Raw genomic sequence first — 14,071 nt, 5'->3', positions numbered from 1 at the left:
ATGTAGAAGAAGAGATCTCCATAAAAATTTAAAAAAATTATTGAAATAAAAATAAAAAGCATAAAAATTATGAAAAAAAAGTCTTGAAATAGAAATAAAAAGGATGAAGATTAAAAGAAATGCAACACGAGGACTTCTCAGAGGGGTCACCAATCCTAGTACTACTCTCTCCCAAGCATGCTTAACTACGGAGTTCTGATGGGATCCAATGTATTAGTGCTAGCATGAACGCACCCATCATGATCTCTTCACAATTCTTAGATATAACGTAGCGGCCGTTGCATGCCATCAGTAACCTCCAACGTCCAGGCCTGTAGGGCACCAGACCCTTCAAGTGGATCCCGCAAGGCCGCACGGCACTGCCTATCCCAAGACTCAATTTATTTTTTTAAGAGAAAATGTTGCCTGCGGAAAGAAGAAAGTGATCCTCATAAAATTTGGAAAAAAAGTGTTGAATTAAAAATAAAATAGATGAAGATTAAAAAAGATGCAACACGAAGACTTCTCTGGGGGTCACCCATCCTAGTACTACTCTCGCCCAAGCTTGCTTAACTGCGGAGTTCTGATGGGATCCGATGCACTAGTGCTGGTGTGATCGCACCCATCACCATCTCTTTGAATTTCATTGATATAACGTTGAGAACATTGCACGCCATCTATAACACTCCCACCATCCTAGCCTGTTGGGTCCCAGACCCTTCAAGTGGGTCCCGCGAGCCCGCACGGCACTGTCGGTCTCCAGACTTGATTTTTTTTCATAGAAAATGTTAACTACGGCATAAGAAAGAGATCTCCATAAAAATTATGAAAAAAATCTTAAAATAAAAATAAAAAGGACAAAGATTAGAAGGGGTGCAACACGAGGACTTCACAAGGGGTCACCCATCCAGTACGACTTTGGCCCAAGCACGCTCGACTGTGGAGTTCTGATGGGATCTGGTGCATTAGGGCTGGTATGATCGCACCCATCATGATCACTTCAAAATTCATGGATATAACATTGCTTCCATTGCACGCCTTCTGTAACCCTCCCACCATCGAGGCCTGTAGGGTACCGGACCAGTCAAGTGGTCCCGCGAGCTCGCACGGCAATGTAGGTCTCCGAACTCTGTTTTTTTTCAGAGAGAACGTTAACCATGGCAGAAGAAAGAGACCTCCATAAAAATTATGGAAAAAAGTGTTGAAATAAAAATAAAAAGCATAAAAATTACGAAAAAAAAGTCTTGAAATAGAAATTAAAAGGACGAAGATTAAAAGGGATGCAACATGAGGACTTCCCAGGGGGTCACCCATCCTTGTACTACTCTCGCCCAAACATGCTTAACTACAGAGTTTTAATGGGATCTGGTGTATTAGTGCTGGCATGATCGCACCCATCATGATCTCTTTGAAATTCTTAGATATAATGTAGCGATCGTCGCACGCCATCAGTAACCCTCCCACGTCCAGGCCTGTAGGACACCGGACCCTTCAAATGGATCCCGCGAGGCCGCACGGCACTGTCTGTCACCAGACACAATTTATTTTTTTAAGAGAAAATATTTCCTGCGGTAGAAAAAGGGATCCCCATAAAAAAATATAAAAAAAGTATTGAATTAAAAAAAAATAGACGAAGATTAAAAAGGATACAACACGAGGACTTCCCAGGGGGTCACCCATCCTAGTACTACTCTCGCCCAAGCATGTTTAATTGCGGAGTTCTGATGGGATCGGGTGCATTAGTATTGGTGTGATTGCACCCATCATGATCTCTTTGAATTCGTTGATATAACATTGCCATCGTTGTAAGCAATCTGTAACCCTCCCACCATCCTGGCCTCTTGGATATCGGACCCATCAAGTGGGTCCCGCGAGCCCGCACGGCACTGTCAGTCCCCAAACTCAATTTTTTTTTTAGGAAAAATGTTACCTGCAGTAGAAGAAAGAGACCTCCAAAAAAATTATGAAAAAAAAGCCTTAAAATAAAAATGAAAAGGATGAAGATTAAAAGGGGTGCAACAGGAGGAGTTCCCAGGGGGTCATCCATCCCTGTACGACTCTCGCCCAAGCACGCTCGACTGTGGAGTTCTGATGGGATCCGGTGCATTAGTGCTGGTATGATCGCACCCATCATGATCTCTTCGAAATTCATAGATATAACATAGCTTCCGTTGCACGCCATCCATAACCCTCCCACCGTCCGGGCCTGCAGGGTACCAGACTCATCAAGTGGGCTCGCGAGCCCGCACGTCATATAGGTCTCCAGACTTAGTTTTTTTTTTGATAGAGAACATTAACCATGGTAGAAGAAAGAGATCTCCATAAAAATTATGAAAAAAAAATATTGAAATAAAAAATAAAAGGCTTAAAAATTATGGAAAAAAAGGCTTGAAATAGAAATAAAAAGGACGAAGATTAAAAGGGATGCAACATGAGGTCCTCCCAGGGGTTCATCCATCTTAGAACTACTCTCGCCCAAGCATGCTTAACTACGAAGTTCTGATGGGATCTGACGTATTGGTGCTGGCATGATCTCCTCGAAATTCTTAGATATAACGTAGCGACCGTCGCACCCCATCAATAACCCTCCCACGTCCAGGCCTGTAGGGCACCGGACCTTTCATGTGCATCCCCATAAAAATTGTGGAAAAAAGTATTGAATTAAAAATAAAATAGACAAAGATTAAAAAAAATGCAACACGCCCATCCCAGTACAACTCTCACCCAAGCTCGTTCGACTGCGGAGTTTTGATGGGATCCGGTGCATTAGTGCTGGTATGATCACACCCATCACGATCTCTTCGAAATTCATGTATATAACGTAGCTTCAATTGCACGCCATCTGTAACCCTCCCACCATTCGGGCCTGTAGGGTATCGGACCCTTCATGCGAGCTCGTACGGCACTGTAGGTCTCCAGACCCAGTTTTTTTTTGAGAGAAAACGTTAACCTTGGCAGAAGAAAGAGATCTCTATAAAAATTGTAGAAGAAAGTGTTTGAATAAAAATAAAAAGCATAAAAATTACAAAAAAAAAATCTTGAAATAGAAATAAAAAGGATGAAGATTAAAAGGGATGCAACATGTGGACCTCGCTGGGGGTTACCCTTCCTAGTTCTACTCTCGATCAAGCATGCTTAACTACGGAGTTCTGATGGGATCCAATGTATTAGTGCTGGCATGATCGCACCCATCATGATCTCTTAGAAATTCTTAGATATAACGTAGCGGCCGTTGCATGCCATCAGTAAACCTCCCACGTCCAGGCCTGTAGGGCACTAGACCTATCAAGTGGATCCGGTGAGGCCGCACGGCACTGCCTGTCTCCAGACTCAATTTATTTTTTTAAGAATTGTGGAAAGTGATCCCCATAAAAATTATGAAAAAAAGTGTTGAATTAAAAATAAAATAGATGAAGATTAAAAAAGATGCAACACGAGGACTTCCCAGGGGTAGATATAACGTAGCGGCCGTTGCATGCCATCAGTAAACCTCCCACGTCCAGGCCTGTAGGGCACTAGACCTATCAAGTGGATCCCGCGAGGCCGCACGGCACTGCCTGTCTCCAGACTCAATTTATTTTTTTAAGAATTGTGGAAAGTGATCCCCATAAAAATTATGGAAAAAAGTGTTGAATTAAAAATAAAATAGATGAAGATTAAAAAAGATGCAACAAGAGGACTTCCCAGGGTTCACCCATCCTAATATTACTCTCGTCCAAGCACGCTTAACTATAGAGTTCTGAAGAGGTTCGGTGCATTAGTACTAGAGGATTACCATCTCTTTGAAATTTGTTGATATAATGTTGTGCCATTGCACCACCATCTGTAACCCTCCCACCGTCCTAGCCTGTTGGGTACCGGACCCTTCAAGTGGGTCCACGAGCATGCACGGCACTGTCGGGTTTCAGACTTAGTTTTTTTTTTATAGAAAATGTTACCTGTGGCAGAAGAAAGAGACCTCCATAAAAATTATGAAAAAAAAGTCTTAAAATAAAAATAAAAAGGATGAAGATTAAAAGGGGTGCAACACAAGGACTTCCCAGGGGTCACCCATCCAAGTATAACTCTCGCTCAGCACGATCGACTACGGAGTTCTGATGGATCCGATGCATTACCCTCCCACCGACCAGGACTGTAGGGTACCGAACACTTCATGTCGCCCGCGAGGCCCGCACGGCACTATAGGTCTCCAGATAGTTTTTTTTAATGGAGAACGTTAATCATGGCAGAAGAAAAAGATCTCCATAAAAATTATGAAAAAAAGTGTTGAAATAAAATAAAAGGCAAAAAAAATTTAGGAAAAAAGTCTTGAAAAAGAAATAAAAAGGATGAAGATTAAAAAGGATGCAACATGAGGACTTCTGAGGGGGTCACCCATCCTTGTACTACTCTCGCCCAAGCATTGCTTGACTACGGAGTTCTGATGGGATCGGGTGTATTAGTACTGGCATGATAGCACCCATCATGATCTCTTCAAAATTCTTAGGTATAAACGTAGCGCCGTCGCACGCCATCAGTAACCCTCCCACGCCCAGGCCTGTAGGGGTACCGGACTCTTCAAGTGGATACCGCATGGCCGCACAGCACTGTCAGTCTATAGACTCAATTTATTTTTTTAAGAAAAATGTTACCCACGATAGAAGAAAGAATTTCCATAAAAATTATAAAAAAAAGTGTTGAATTAAAAATAAAATAGATAAAGATTAAAAAGGAGGCAACATGAGGACTTCCCAAGGGGTCACCCATCCTAGTACTACTCTCGCCCAAGCCATGCTTAACTGTGGAGTTCAGATGAATCTTGCATTAGTGCCGTGTGATCACATCCATCACAATCTGTTCTAAACTCATTGATATAACATTGCGGCCATTGCACGCCATCTGTAACCTGCCCACCGTCCGGGCCAGCTGGGTACCGAACCCTTCAAGTGGGTCCCCACGAGCCCGCATGGCACTGTCGGTCTCCAGACTCAGTTTTTTTGAGAAAAAATGTTGCTTGCGGTCAGAAGAATGAGATCTCCATAAAAAATTATGAAAAAAAAGTCTTGAAATAAAAATAAAAAGGATGAAGATTAAAAGGGGTGCAACACAAGGACTTCCCAAGGGGTCACCCCAACCTAGTGCGACTCGCGCCCAAGCACACATGACTGCAGAATTCTGATGGGATCCGGTGCATCTGTGCTGGTATGATCACACCCATCATGATCTCTTCGAAATTCATGGGATATAACGAAGCTTCCACTGCACACATCTGTAACGCTCCCACCATCCAGGCTGTAGGGTACCGGACCCTTCAAGTGGGCCCGTGAGCCCGCACGGCACTGTAGGTCTCCAGACTCTTTTTTTTTTAAGAGAGAAGTTAACCATGGCTGAAGAAAGAGATCCCCATAAAAATTATGAAAAAAGTGTTGAAATAAAAATAAAAAGCATAAAAATTATGAAAAAAAGTCTTGAAATAGAAATAAAAAGGATGAAGATTAAAAGGGATGCAACATGAGGACTTCCTAGGGGGTCACCCATCCTAGTACTACTCTCGCGCAAGTAATCTTAACAACGGAGTTCTGATGGGATCTGATGTATTAGTGTTGGCATGATCACACCCATCATGATCTTTTCGAAATTCTTAGGTATAACGTAGCAGCCGTCGCACGCCATCAGTAAACCCTCCCACGCCCAGGCATGTAGGGTACCGGACCCTTCAAGTGGATCCCGTGTGGCTGCACGGCACTGTCTGTCTCCAAACTCAATTTATTTTTTAAGAGAAAATATTACCTACGGTAGAAGAAAGAGATCCCCATAAAAATTATGGAAAAAAATGTTGAAATAAAAATAAAATAGATGAAATTAAAATGGATGCAACACGAGAACTTCCTAGGGGGTCACCCATCTAGTACTACTCTCGCTCAAGCACGCTTAACTGTGGAGTTCAGATGAGATCCTTTGCATTAGTGCCGGTGCGGTCGCATCCATCACAATTTGTTCTAAACTCATTGATATAACATTACGACCATTGCACGCCATCTGTAACCCGCCCACCGTCCGGGCCAGCTGGGTACCGAACCCTTCAAGTGGGTCCCACTAGCCCGCATGGCACTGTCGGTCTCCAGACTCAATTTTTTTGAGAGAAAATGTTGCTTGCGGCAGAAGAATGAGATCTCCATAAAAATTATGAAAAAAAAGTCTTGAAATAAAAATAAAAAGGTTGAAGATTAAAAGGGGTGCAACACAAGGACTTCCCAAGGGGTCACCCAACCTAGTGCGACTCGCGCCCAAGCACGCATGACTGCAGAATTCTGATGGGATCCGGTGCATTTGTGCTGGTATGATCACACCCATCATGGTCTCTTCGAAATTCATGGATATAATGAAGCTTCCATTGCACGTCATCTGTAACGCTCCCACCATCCAGGGCTGTATGGTACCGGACCCTTCAAGTGGGCCCGTGAGCCCGCACGGCACTGTAGGTCTCCAGACTCTTTTTTTTTTAAGAGAGAATGTTAACCATGGCTGAAGAAAGAGATCCCCAAAAAAATTACGAAAAAAAATATTAAAATAAAAATAAAAAGCATAAAAATTATGAAAAAAAGTCTTGAAATAGAAATAAAAAAGATGAAGATTAAAAGGGATGCAACATGAGGACTTCCTAGGGGGTCACCCATCCTAGTACTACTCTCGTGCAAGTATTCTTAACTATGGAGTTCTGATGGGATCCGATGTATTAGTGTTGGCATGATCACACCCATCATGATCTTTTCGAAATTCTTAGGTATAACGTAGCAGCCGTCGCACGCCATCAGTAACCCTCCCATGCCCAGGCATGTAGGGTACCGGACCCTTCAAGTGGATCCCGTGTGGCTGCACGGCACTGTCTGTCTCCAGACTCAATTTATTTTTTTAAGAGAAAACATTACCTGCGGCAGAAGAAAGAGATCCATTCCAGTATGACTTGCCACCCAAGCACGCTCGACTGCAGAGTTCTGATGGGATCCGGTGCATTAGTGCTAGCATGATCACACCCATCATGATCTCTTCAAAATTTATGGATATAACGTAGCTTCCGTTGCATGCCATCTGTAATCCTCCCACCGACCAGGACTATAGGGTACCGAACACTTCAAGTGGGCCCGCGAGCTCGCACGGTACTATAGGTCTCCAGACTCAGTTTTTTTTTGAGAGAGAACGTTAACCATGGCAAAGAAAGAGATCTCCATAAAAATTACGAAAAAAGTATTGAAATAAAAATAAAAAGCATAAAAATTATGAAAAAAATCTTGAAATAGAAATAAAAAGGACAAAGATTAAAATGGATGCAACATGAGACTTCCCAGGGGGTCACCCATCTAGTACTACTCTCGCCCAAGCATGCTTGACTACGGAGTTCTGATGGATCCGGTGTATTAGTGCTGGCATGATAGCACCCAACATGATCTCTTCGAAATTCTTAGGTATAACGTAGCGGCCGTCGCACGCCATCAGTAACCCTCCCATGCCCAAGCCTGAGGGTACCGGACCCTTCAAGTGGATCCCGCATGGCCGCACGGCACTGTCTGTCTCAGACTCAATTTATTTTTTTAAGAAAAAATGTTACCCGGATAGAAGAAAGAGATCCCCATAAAAATTATGGAAAAAAATGTTGAATTAAAAATAAAATAGACGAAGATTAAAAAGGAGGCAACTACGAGACTTCCAGGGGTCACCCATCCTAGTACTACTCTCGCCCAAGCACGCTTAACTACGAGTTCTGATGGGATCCGATGCATTAGTGTGTGTGATCGCACCATCATGATTTGTTAGAAATTCATTGATATTACGTTACGATCGTTGCACGCCATCTGTAACCCTCCCACAGTCTGGGCTGTCGGGTACCGGACCCTCAAGTGGGTCCCGCGAGCTCGCACGGCACTGTCGGACTCCAGACTCAGTTTTTTTCTAGAGAAAAACGTTACCTACGGCAGAAGAAAGAGATCTCCATAAAAATTATGAAAAAAAGTCTTGAAATAAAAATAAAGGATGAAGATTAAAAGGGGTGCAACACGAGGACTTCCAAGGGTGTCACCCATCCCAGTACGACTCGCGCCCGAGCACGCTCGACTGCGGAGTTCTGATGGGATCCGGTGCATTAGTGCTGGTTTGATCGCACCCATCATGATCTCTTCGAAATTCGTGGATATAACGTAGCTTCCATTGCACGCCATCTGTAGCCCTCCCACCGTCCAGGACTGTAGGGTACCGGATCCCATCAAGTGGGCCCGCGAGCCCGCACGGCACTGTAGGTCTCCAGACTCAGTTTTTTTTTTGAGAGAGAACGTAACCATGGCAGAAGAAAGAGATCCCATAAAAATTAGGAAAAAGTTTGAAATAAAAATAAAAAGCTAAAAATTATGGAAAAAAAAGTCTTGAAATAGAAATAAAAAGGACGAAGATTAAAAGGGATGCAACAGGAGACTTCCCAGGGGTCACCCATCCTATTACTACTCTCGCCCAAGCATTCTTAACTACGACGTTCTGATTGGATCCGGTGTATTAGTGCCGGCATGATCGCACGCATCATGATCTCTTCGAAATTCTTAGGTATAACGTAGCGGCCGTCGCACGCCATCAGTAACCTTCCCACGTCAAGGCATGTAGGGTACCGGACCCTTCAAGTGGATCCCGCGTGGCCGCACGGCACTGTCTGTCTCCGGACTCAATTTATTTTTTTAAGAGAAAACGTTACCGCGGCAGAAGAAAGAGATCCCATAAAAATTATGGAAAAAAAGTGTTGAATTAAAAATAAAATAGACGAAGATTAAAAAGGATGCAACACGAGGACTTCCCAGGGGGTCACCCATCCTAGTACTACTCTCGCCCAAGCACGCTTAACTGCGGAGTTCTGATGGGATCCGGTGCATTAGTGCTGGTGTGATCGCACCACAATGATTTGTTCGAAATTCGTGATATAACGTCGCGGCCGTCGCACGCCATCTGTAACCCACCCACAGTCCTGGCTGGTCGGGTACCGGACCCATCAAGTGGGTCCGCGAGCTCGCACGGCACTGTCGGACTCCAGACTCAGTTTTTTCTAGAGAAAAAACGTTACCTACGGCAGAAGAAAGAGATCTCCATAAAAATTATGAAAAAAAAGTCTTGAAATAAAAATTAAAGGATGAAGATTAAAAGGGTGCAACACGAGGACTTCCAAGGGTGTCACCCATCCCAGTACGACTCGCGCCCGAGCACGCTCGACTGCGGAGTTCTGATGGGATCCGGTGCATTAGTGCTGGTTGATCGCACCCATCATGATCTCTTCGAAATTTGTGGATGTAACGTAGCTTCCATTGCACGCCATCTGTACCCTCCCACCGTCCAGGACTGTAGGGTACCGGACCCATCAAGTGGGCCCGCGAGCCCGCACGGCACTGTAGGTCTCCAGACTCAGTTTTTTTTTTGAGAGAGAACGTCAACCATGGCAGAAGAAAGAGATCCCATAAAAATTACGGAAAAAGTTTGAAATAAAAATAAAAAGCTTAAAAATTATGGAAAAAAAGTCTTGAAATAGAAATAAAAAGGACGAAGATTAAAAGGGATGCAACGGAAGACTTCCCAGGGGGTCACCCATCCTATTACTACTCTCGCCCAAGCATTCTTAACTATGACGTTCTGATTGGATCTGGTGTATTAGTGCTGGCATGATCGCACGCATCATGATCTCTTCGAAATTCTTAGGTATAACGTAGCGGCTTCGCACGCCATCAGTAACCTTCCCACGTCAAGGCATGTAGGGTACCGGACCCTTCAAGTGGATCCCGCGTGGCCGCACGGCACTGTCTGCTCCGACTCAATTTATTTTTTAAGAAAAAACTTACCCCGGCAGAAGAAAGAGATCCCATAAAAATTATGGAAAAAAGTGTTGAATTAAAAATAAAATAGACGAAGATTAAAAAGGATGCAACACGAGGACTTCCCAGGGGGTCACCCATCCTAGTACTACTCCCCCAAGCACGCTTAACTGCGGAGTTCTGATGGGATCCGGTGCATTAGTGCTGGTGTGATCGCACCCATATGATTTGTTCGAAATTCGTTGATATATCGTCGCGGCCGTCGCACGCCATCTGTAACCCACCCACAGTCCGGGCTGGTCGGGTACCGGACCCATCAAGTGGGTCCCGCGAGCTCGCACGGCACTGTCGGACTCCAGACTCATTTTTTTTAGAGAAAAAACGTTGCCTGGCAGAAGAAAGAGATCTCCATAAAAATTATGAAAAAAAAATCTTGAAATAAAAATTAAAGGACGAAGATTAAAAGGGGTGCAACACGAGGACTTCCAAGGGTGTCACCCATCCCAGTACGACTCGCGCCCGAGCACGCTCGACTGCGAGTTCTGATGGGATCCGGTGCATTAGTGCTGGTTTGATCGCACCCATCATGATCTCTTCGAAATTCGTGGATATAACGTAGCTTCCATTGCACGCCATCTGTAGCCCTCCCACCGTCCAGGACTGTAGGGTACCGACCCATCAAGTGGGCCCGCGAGCCCGCACGGCACTATAGGTCTCCAGACTCAGTTTTTTTTTTGAGAGAGAACGTTAACCATGGCAAAAAAGAGATCCCCATAAAAATTAGGAAAAAAGTGTTGAAATAAAAATAAAAAGCTTAAAAATTAGGGAAAAAAATCTTGAAATAGAAATAAAAAGGACGAAGATTAAAAGGGATGCAACAGAGACTTCCCAGGGGGTCACCCATCCATTACTACTCTCGCCCAAGCATTCTTAACTACGACGTTCTGATGGATCCGGTGTATTAGTGCGGCATGATAGCACCCATCATGATCTCTTCGAAATTCTTAGGTATAACGTAGTGGCCGTCGCACGCCATCAGTAACCTTCCCATCAAGGCCTGTAGGGTACCGGACCCTTCAAGTGGATCCCGTGTGCCCACGCACTGTCTGCTCCGACTCAATTTATTTTTTTAAGAAAAAATGTTACCCGTGCAGAAGAAAGAGATCCCCATAAAAATTATGGAAAAAAGTGTTGAATTAAAAATAAAATAGACGAAGATTAAAAAGGAGCAACACAGGACTTCCAGGGGTCACCCATCCTAGTACTACTCTCGCCCAAGCACGCTTAACTACGAAGTTCTGATGGGATCCATGCATTAGTGCTGTGTGATCGCATCCATCATGATTTATTCGAAATTCATTGATATAACGTCGCGGCCGTCGCACGCCATCTGTAACCCCCCACCGTCTGGCTGTGGGTACCGGACCATCAAGTGGGTCCGCGAGCTCCACAGCACTGTCGGACTCCAGACTCAGTTTTTTCTAGAGAAAAAACGTTACCTGCGGCAGAAGAAAGAGATCTCCATAAAAATTATGAAAAAAAAGTCTTGAAATAAAAATAAAAGGACGAAGATTAAAAGGGGTGCAACACGAGGACTTCCAAGGGGTCACCCATCCCAGTACGACTCGCGCCCGAGCACGCTCGACTGCGGAGTTCTGATGGGATCCATGCATTGTGCTGGTTGATCGCACCCATCATGATCTCTTCAAAATTCATGGATATAATGTAGCTTCCTTGCACCCATCTGTAACCCTCCCACCATCCAGGCTGCAGGGTACCGGATCCTTCTAGTGGGCCCACGAGCCCGCACGGCACTGTAGGTCTCCAGACTCAGTTTTTTTTTGAGAGAGAACGTTAACCATGGCAGAAGAAAGAGATCCCATAAAAATTATGGAAAAAAAGTATTAAAATAAAAATAAAAAGCATAAAAATTATGAAAAAAGTCTTGAAATAAAAATAAAAATGACGAAGATTAAAAGGGATGCAACAGAGGACTTCACAGGGGGTCACCCATCCTAGTACTACTCTCGCCCAAGCATTTTTAACTACGAGTTCTGATGGAATCTAGTGTATTAGTGCTGGCATGATCGCACGCATCATGATCTCTTCAAAATTCTTAGGTATAAACGTAGCGGCCGTCGCACGCCATCCGTAACCCTTCCCACACCCAGGCATGTAGGGTATCGGACCCTTCAAGTGGATCCCACGTGGCCGCACGGCACTATCTGTCCCCAGACTCAATTTATTTTTTTAAGAAAAAATTACCCGTGGCAGAAGAAAGAGATCTCCATAAAAATTATGAAAAAAGAGTTGAATTAAAAATAAAATAGATGAGATTAAAATGGATGCAACACGAGGACTTCCCAGGGGGTAACCATCCTAATACTACTCTCGCCCAAGCATGCTTAACTGCAGAGTTCTGATGGGATCTGGTGCATTAGTGCTGGTGTGATTGCGCCCATCATGATCTGTTCGAAATTCATTGATATAACATGGCGGCCGTTGCACGTCATCTGTAACCCTCCCACCGTCCTGGCCGTTGGGTACCGGACCCTTCAAGTGGGTCCTGCGAGCCCATACGGCACTGTCGGTCTCCAGACTTAATTTTTTTAGAAAAAATGTTACTTGTGGTAGAAGAAAGAGATCTCCATAAAAATTATGAAAAAAAAGTTTTGAAATAAAAATAAAAGGATGAAGATTAAAAGGGGTGCAACACGAGGACTTTCAAGGGGGTCACCCATTCCAGTACGACTCGCGCCAAAGCACGCTCGACTGCGGAGTTCTTATGGGATCCGGTGCATTAGTGCTGGTAAGATCCCACCCATCATGATCTCTTCAAAATTCATAGATATAACATAGCTTCGTTGCACGCCATCTGTAACCCTCCCACCGACCAGGACTGTAGGGTACCGGACCCTTCAAGTGGGCCCGCGAGCCCGCCCGGCACTATAGGTCTCCAGACTCAGTTTTTTTTTTAGAGAGAACGTTAACCATGGTATAAGAAAGAGATCTCCATAGAAATTATGAAAAAAATATTGAAATAAAAATAAAAAATATAAAAATTAGAAAAAAATCTTGAAATAGAAATAAAAATGACGAAGATTAAAAGGGATGCAACATGAGGACTTCCCAAGGGGTCACCCATCCTAGTACTACTCTCGCCCAAGCATGCTTGACTACGTAGTTCTGATGGATCTGGTGTATTAGTGCTGGCATGATAGCACCCATCATGATCTCTTCGAAATTCTTAGGTATAACGTAGCGGCCGTCGCACGCCATCGGTAACCCTCCCTTGCCCAGGCCTGTAGGGTATCGGACCCTTCAAGTGGATCCCGCGTTGCCGCACGACACTGTCTGTCTACAGACTCAATTTATTTTTTTAAGAAAAAATGTTACTCGTGGCAAAAGAAAGTGCTCCCCATAAAAATTATGAAAAAAAATGTTGAATTAAAATTAAAATAGATGAAGATTAAAAAGAGGCAACATGAGGACTTCCCAGGGGGTCACCCAACCTATTACTACTCTCACCCAAGCACGTTTAACTGCAGAGTTCTGATGGGATCCGATGCATTAGTGTTGGTGTGATCGCATCCATAATGATTTGTTCGAAATTTGTTGATATAACGTTGCGGCCGTTGCACGCCATCTGTAACCCTCCCACCGTCTGGGCCTGTTTGGTACCAGACCCTTCAAGTGGGTCTCGCGAGCCCGCACGGCACTGTCGGTCTCCAGACTCAGTTTTTTTTGAGAGAAAATGTTGCCTGCGGCAGAAGAAAGAGATCTCCATAAAAATTATGAAAAAAAAAATTGAAATAAAAATAAAAGGATGAAGATTAAAAGGGGTGCAACACGAGGACTTTCAAGGGGTCACCCATTCCAGTACGACTCGCGCCAAAGCACACTCGACTGCGGAGTTCTGATGGGATCCGGTGCATTAGTGTTGGTATGATCACACCCGTCATGATCTCTTCAAAATTCGTGGATATAACTTAGCTTCCGTTGCACGCCATCTGTAACCCTCCCACCGACCAGGACTGTACGGTACCGGATCCTTCAAGTGGGCCCGCGAGCCTGCACGGCACTATAGGTCTCTAGACTCAGTTTTTTTTTAAGGAAGAACGTTAACCATGGCATAAGAAAAGATCTCCATAAAATTATAAAACAAAATATTGAAATAAAAATAAAAAATATAAAAATTATGAAAAAAAAGTCTTGAAATAGAAATAAAAAGGACGAAGATTAAATGCAACATGAGGACTTCCAAGGGGTCACCCATC

At 44.0% G+C, this 14,071-nt stretch overlaps 6 non-coding genes and 23 pseudogenes across 6 annotated transcripts; all 29 read right to left on the bottom strand.

Moving 5' to 3' along the window:
- Positions 1-116: 116 nt before the first annotated feature.
- Positions 117-236, bottom strand: LOC114913414 (5S ribosomal RNA; annotated as a pseudogene).
- Positions 237-484: 248 nt separating this feature from the next.
- On the bottom strand, positions 485-603 carry LOC140855004 (5S ribosomal RNA). Its single transcript, XR_012138099.1, has one exon. It is a non-coding gene; the product is annotated as a 5S ribosomal RNA (ribosomal RNA).
- Positions 604-849: 246 nt separating this feature from the next.
- Positions 850-967, bottom strand: LOC140855068 (5S ribosomal RNA; annotated as a pseudogene).
- Positions 968-1,256: 289 nt separating this feature from the next.
- LOC140855007 (5S ribosomal RNA) lies at positions 1,257-1,375 on the bottom strand. The gene has a single exon (XR_012138108.1). It is a non-coding gene; the product is annotated as a 5S ribosomal RNA (ribosomal RNA).
- Positions 1,376-1,622: 247 nt separating this feature from the next.
- LOC140855022 (5S ribosomal RNA) lies at positions 1,623-1,741 on the bottom strand (annotated as a pseudogene).
- Positions 1,742-1,989: 248 nt separating this feature from the next.
- Positions 1,990-2,108, bottom strand: LOC140855014 (5S ribosomal RNA; annotated as a pseudogene).
- A 942-nt stretch (positions 2,109-3,050) lies between these two features.
- LOC140855088 (5S ribosomal RNA) lies at positions 3,051-3,169 on the bottom strand (annotated as a pseudogene).
- A 1,151-nt stretch (positions 3,170-4,320) lies between these two features.
- LOC140855074 (5S ribosomal RNA) lies at positions 4,321-4,440 on the bottom strand (annotated as a pseudogene).
- A 614-nt stretch (positions 4,441-5,054) lies between these two features.
- LOC140855050 (5S ribosomal RNA) lies at positions 5,055-5,174 on the bottom strand (annotated as a pseudogene).
- A 285-nt stretch (positions 5,175-5,459) lies between these two features.
- On the bottom strand, positions 5,460-5,578 carry LOC140855083 (5S ribosomal RNA; annotated as a pseudogene).
- A 248-nt stretch (positions 5,579-5,826) lies between these two features.
- LOC140855018 (5S ribosomal RNA) lies at positions 5,827-5,944 on the bottom strand (annotated as a pseudogene).
- Positions 5,945-6,191: 247 nt separating this feature from the next.
- On the bottom strand, positions 6,192-6,310 carry LOC140855029 (5S ribosomal RNA; annotated as a pseudogene).
- Positions 6,311-6,598: 288 nt separating this feature from the next.
- Positions 6,599-6,717, bottom strand: LOC140855076 (5S ribosomal RNA; annotated as a pseudogene).
- A 563-nt stretch (positions 6,718-7,280) lies between these two features.
- LOC114913708 (5S ribosomal RNA) lies at positions 7,281-7,396 on the bottom strand (annotated as a pseudogene).
- Positions 7,397-7,999: 603 nt separating this feature from the next.
- LOC114913416 (5S ribosomal RNA) lies at positions 8,000-8,118 on the bottom strand. Its single transcript, XR_012138097.1, has one exon. It is a non-coding gene; the product is annotated as a 5S ribosomal RNA (ribosomal RNA).
- Positions 8,119-8,405: 287 nt separating this feature from the next.
- On the bottom strand, positions 8,406-8,522 carry LOC114913736 (5S ribosomal RNA; annotated as a pseudogene).
- Positions 8,523-8,770: 248 nt separating this feature from the next.
- On the bottom strand, positions 8,771-8,889 carry LOC114913710 (5S ribosomal RNA). The gene has a single exon (XR_003799615.2). It is a non-coding gene; the product is annotated as a 5S ribosomal RNA (ribosomal RNA).
- Positions 8,890-9,133: 244 nt separating this feature from the next.
- Positions 9,134-9,251, bottom strand: LOC114913712 (5S ribosomal RNA; annotated as a pseudogene).
- A 287-nt stretch (positions 9,252-9,538) lies between these two features.
- Positions 9,539-9,656, bottom strand: LOC140855097 (5S ribosomal RNA; annotated as a pseudogene).
- A 242-nt stretch (positions 9,657-9,898) lies between these two features.
- On the bottom strand, positions 9,899-10,015 carry LOC140855011 (5S ribosomal RNA). The gene has a single exon (XR_012138111.1). It is a non-coding gene; the product is annotated as a 5S ribosomal RNA (ribosomal RNA).
- Positions 10,016-10,259: 244 nt separating this feature from the next.
- Positions 10,260-10,377, bottom strand: LOC114913424 (5S ribosomal RNA; annotated as a pseudogene).
- A 640-nt stretch (positions 10,378-11,017) lies between these two features.
- LOC140855099 (5S ribosomal RNA) lies at positions 11,018-11,131 on the bottom strand (annotated as a pseudogene).
- A 241-nt stretch (positions 11,132-11,372) lies between these two features.
- On the bottom strand, positions 11,373-11,487 carry LOC140855094 (5S ribosomal RNA; annotated as a pseudogene).
- Positions 11,488-11,772: 285 nt separating this feature from the next.
- On the bottom strand, positions 11,773-11,889 carry LOC140855078 (5S ribosomal RNA; annotated as a pseudogene).
- Positions 11,890-12,136: 247 nt separating this feature from the next.
- On the bottom strand, positions 12,137-12,254 carry LOC140855005 (5S ribosomal RNA). The gene has a single exon (XR_012138101.1). It is a non-coding gene; the product is annotated as a 5S ribosomal RNA (ribosomal RNA).
- A 244-nt stretch (positions 12,255-12,498) lies between these two features.
- On the bottom strand, positions 12,499-12,617 carry LOC140855045 (5S ribosomal RNA; annotated as a pseudogene).
- Positions 12,618-12,902: 285 nt separating this feature from the next.
- Positions 12,903-13,020, bottom strand: LOC114913413 (5S ribosomal RNA; annotated as a pseudogene).
- Positions 13,021-13,268: 248 nt separating this feature from the next.
- LOC140855015 (5S ribosomal RNA) lies at positions 13,269-13,387 on the bottom strand (annotated as a pseudogene).
- A 246-nt stretch (positions 13,388-13,633) lies between these two features.
- LOC140855047 (5S ribosomal RNA) lies at positions 13,634-13,751 on the bottom strand (annotated as a pseudogene).
- Between the last annotated feature and the right edge of the window lie 320 nt (positions 13,752-14,071).

Source organism: Elaeis guineensis, chromosome 1, assembly GCF_000442705.2.
Source record: "Elaeis guineensis isolate ETL-2024a chromosome 1, EG11, whole genome shotgun sequence".
Taxonomy (NCBI): Eukaryota; Viridiplantae; Streptophyta; class Magnoliopsida; order Arecales; family Arecaceae; genus Elaeis; species Elaeis guineensis.
This window is presented reverse-complemented; position numbering and strand designations above follow the sequence as displayed.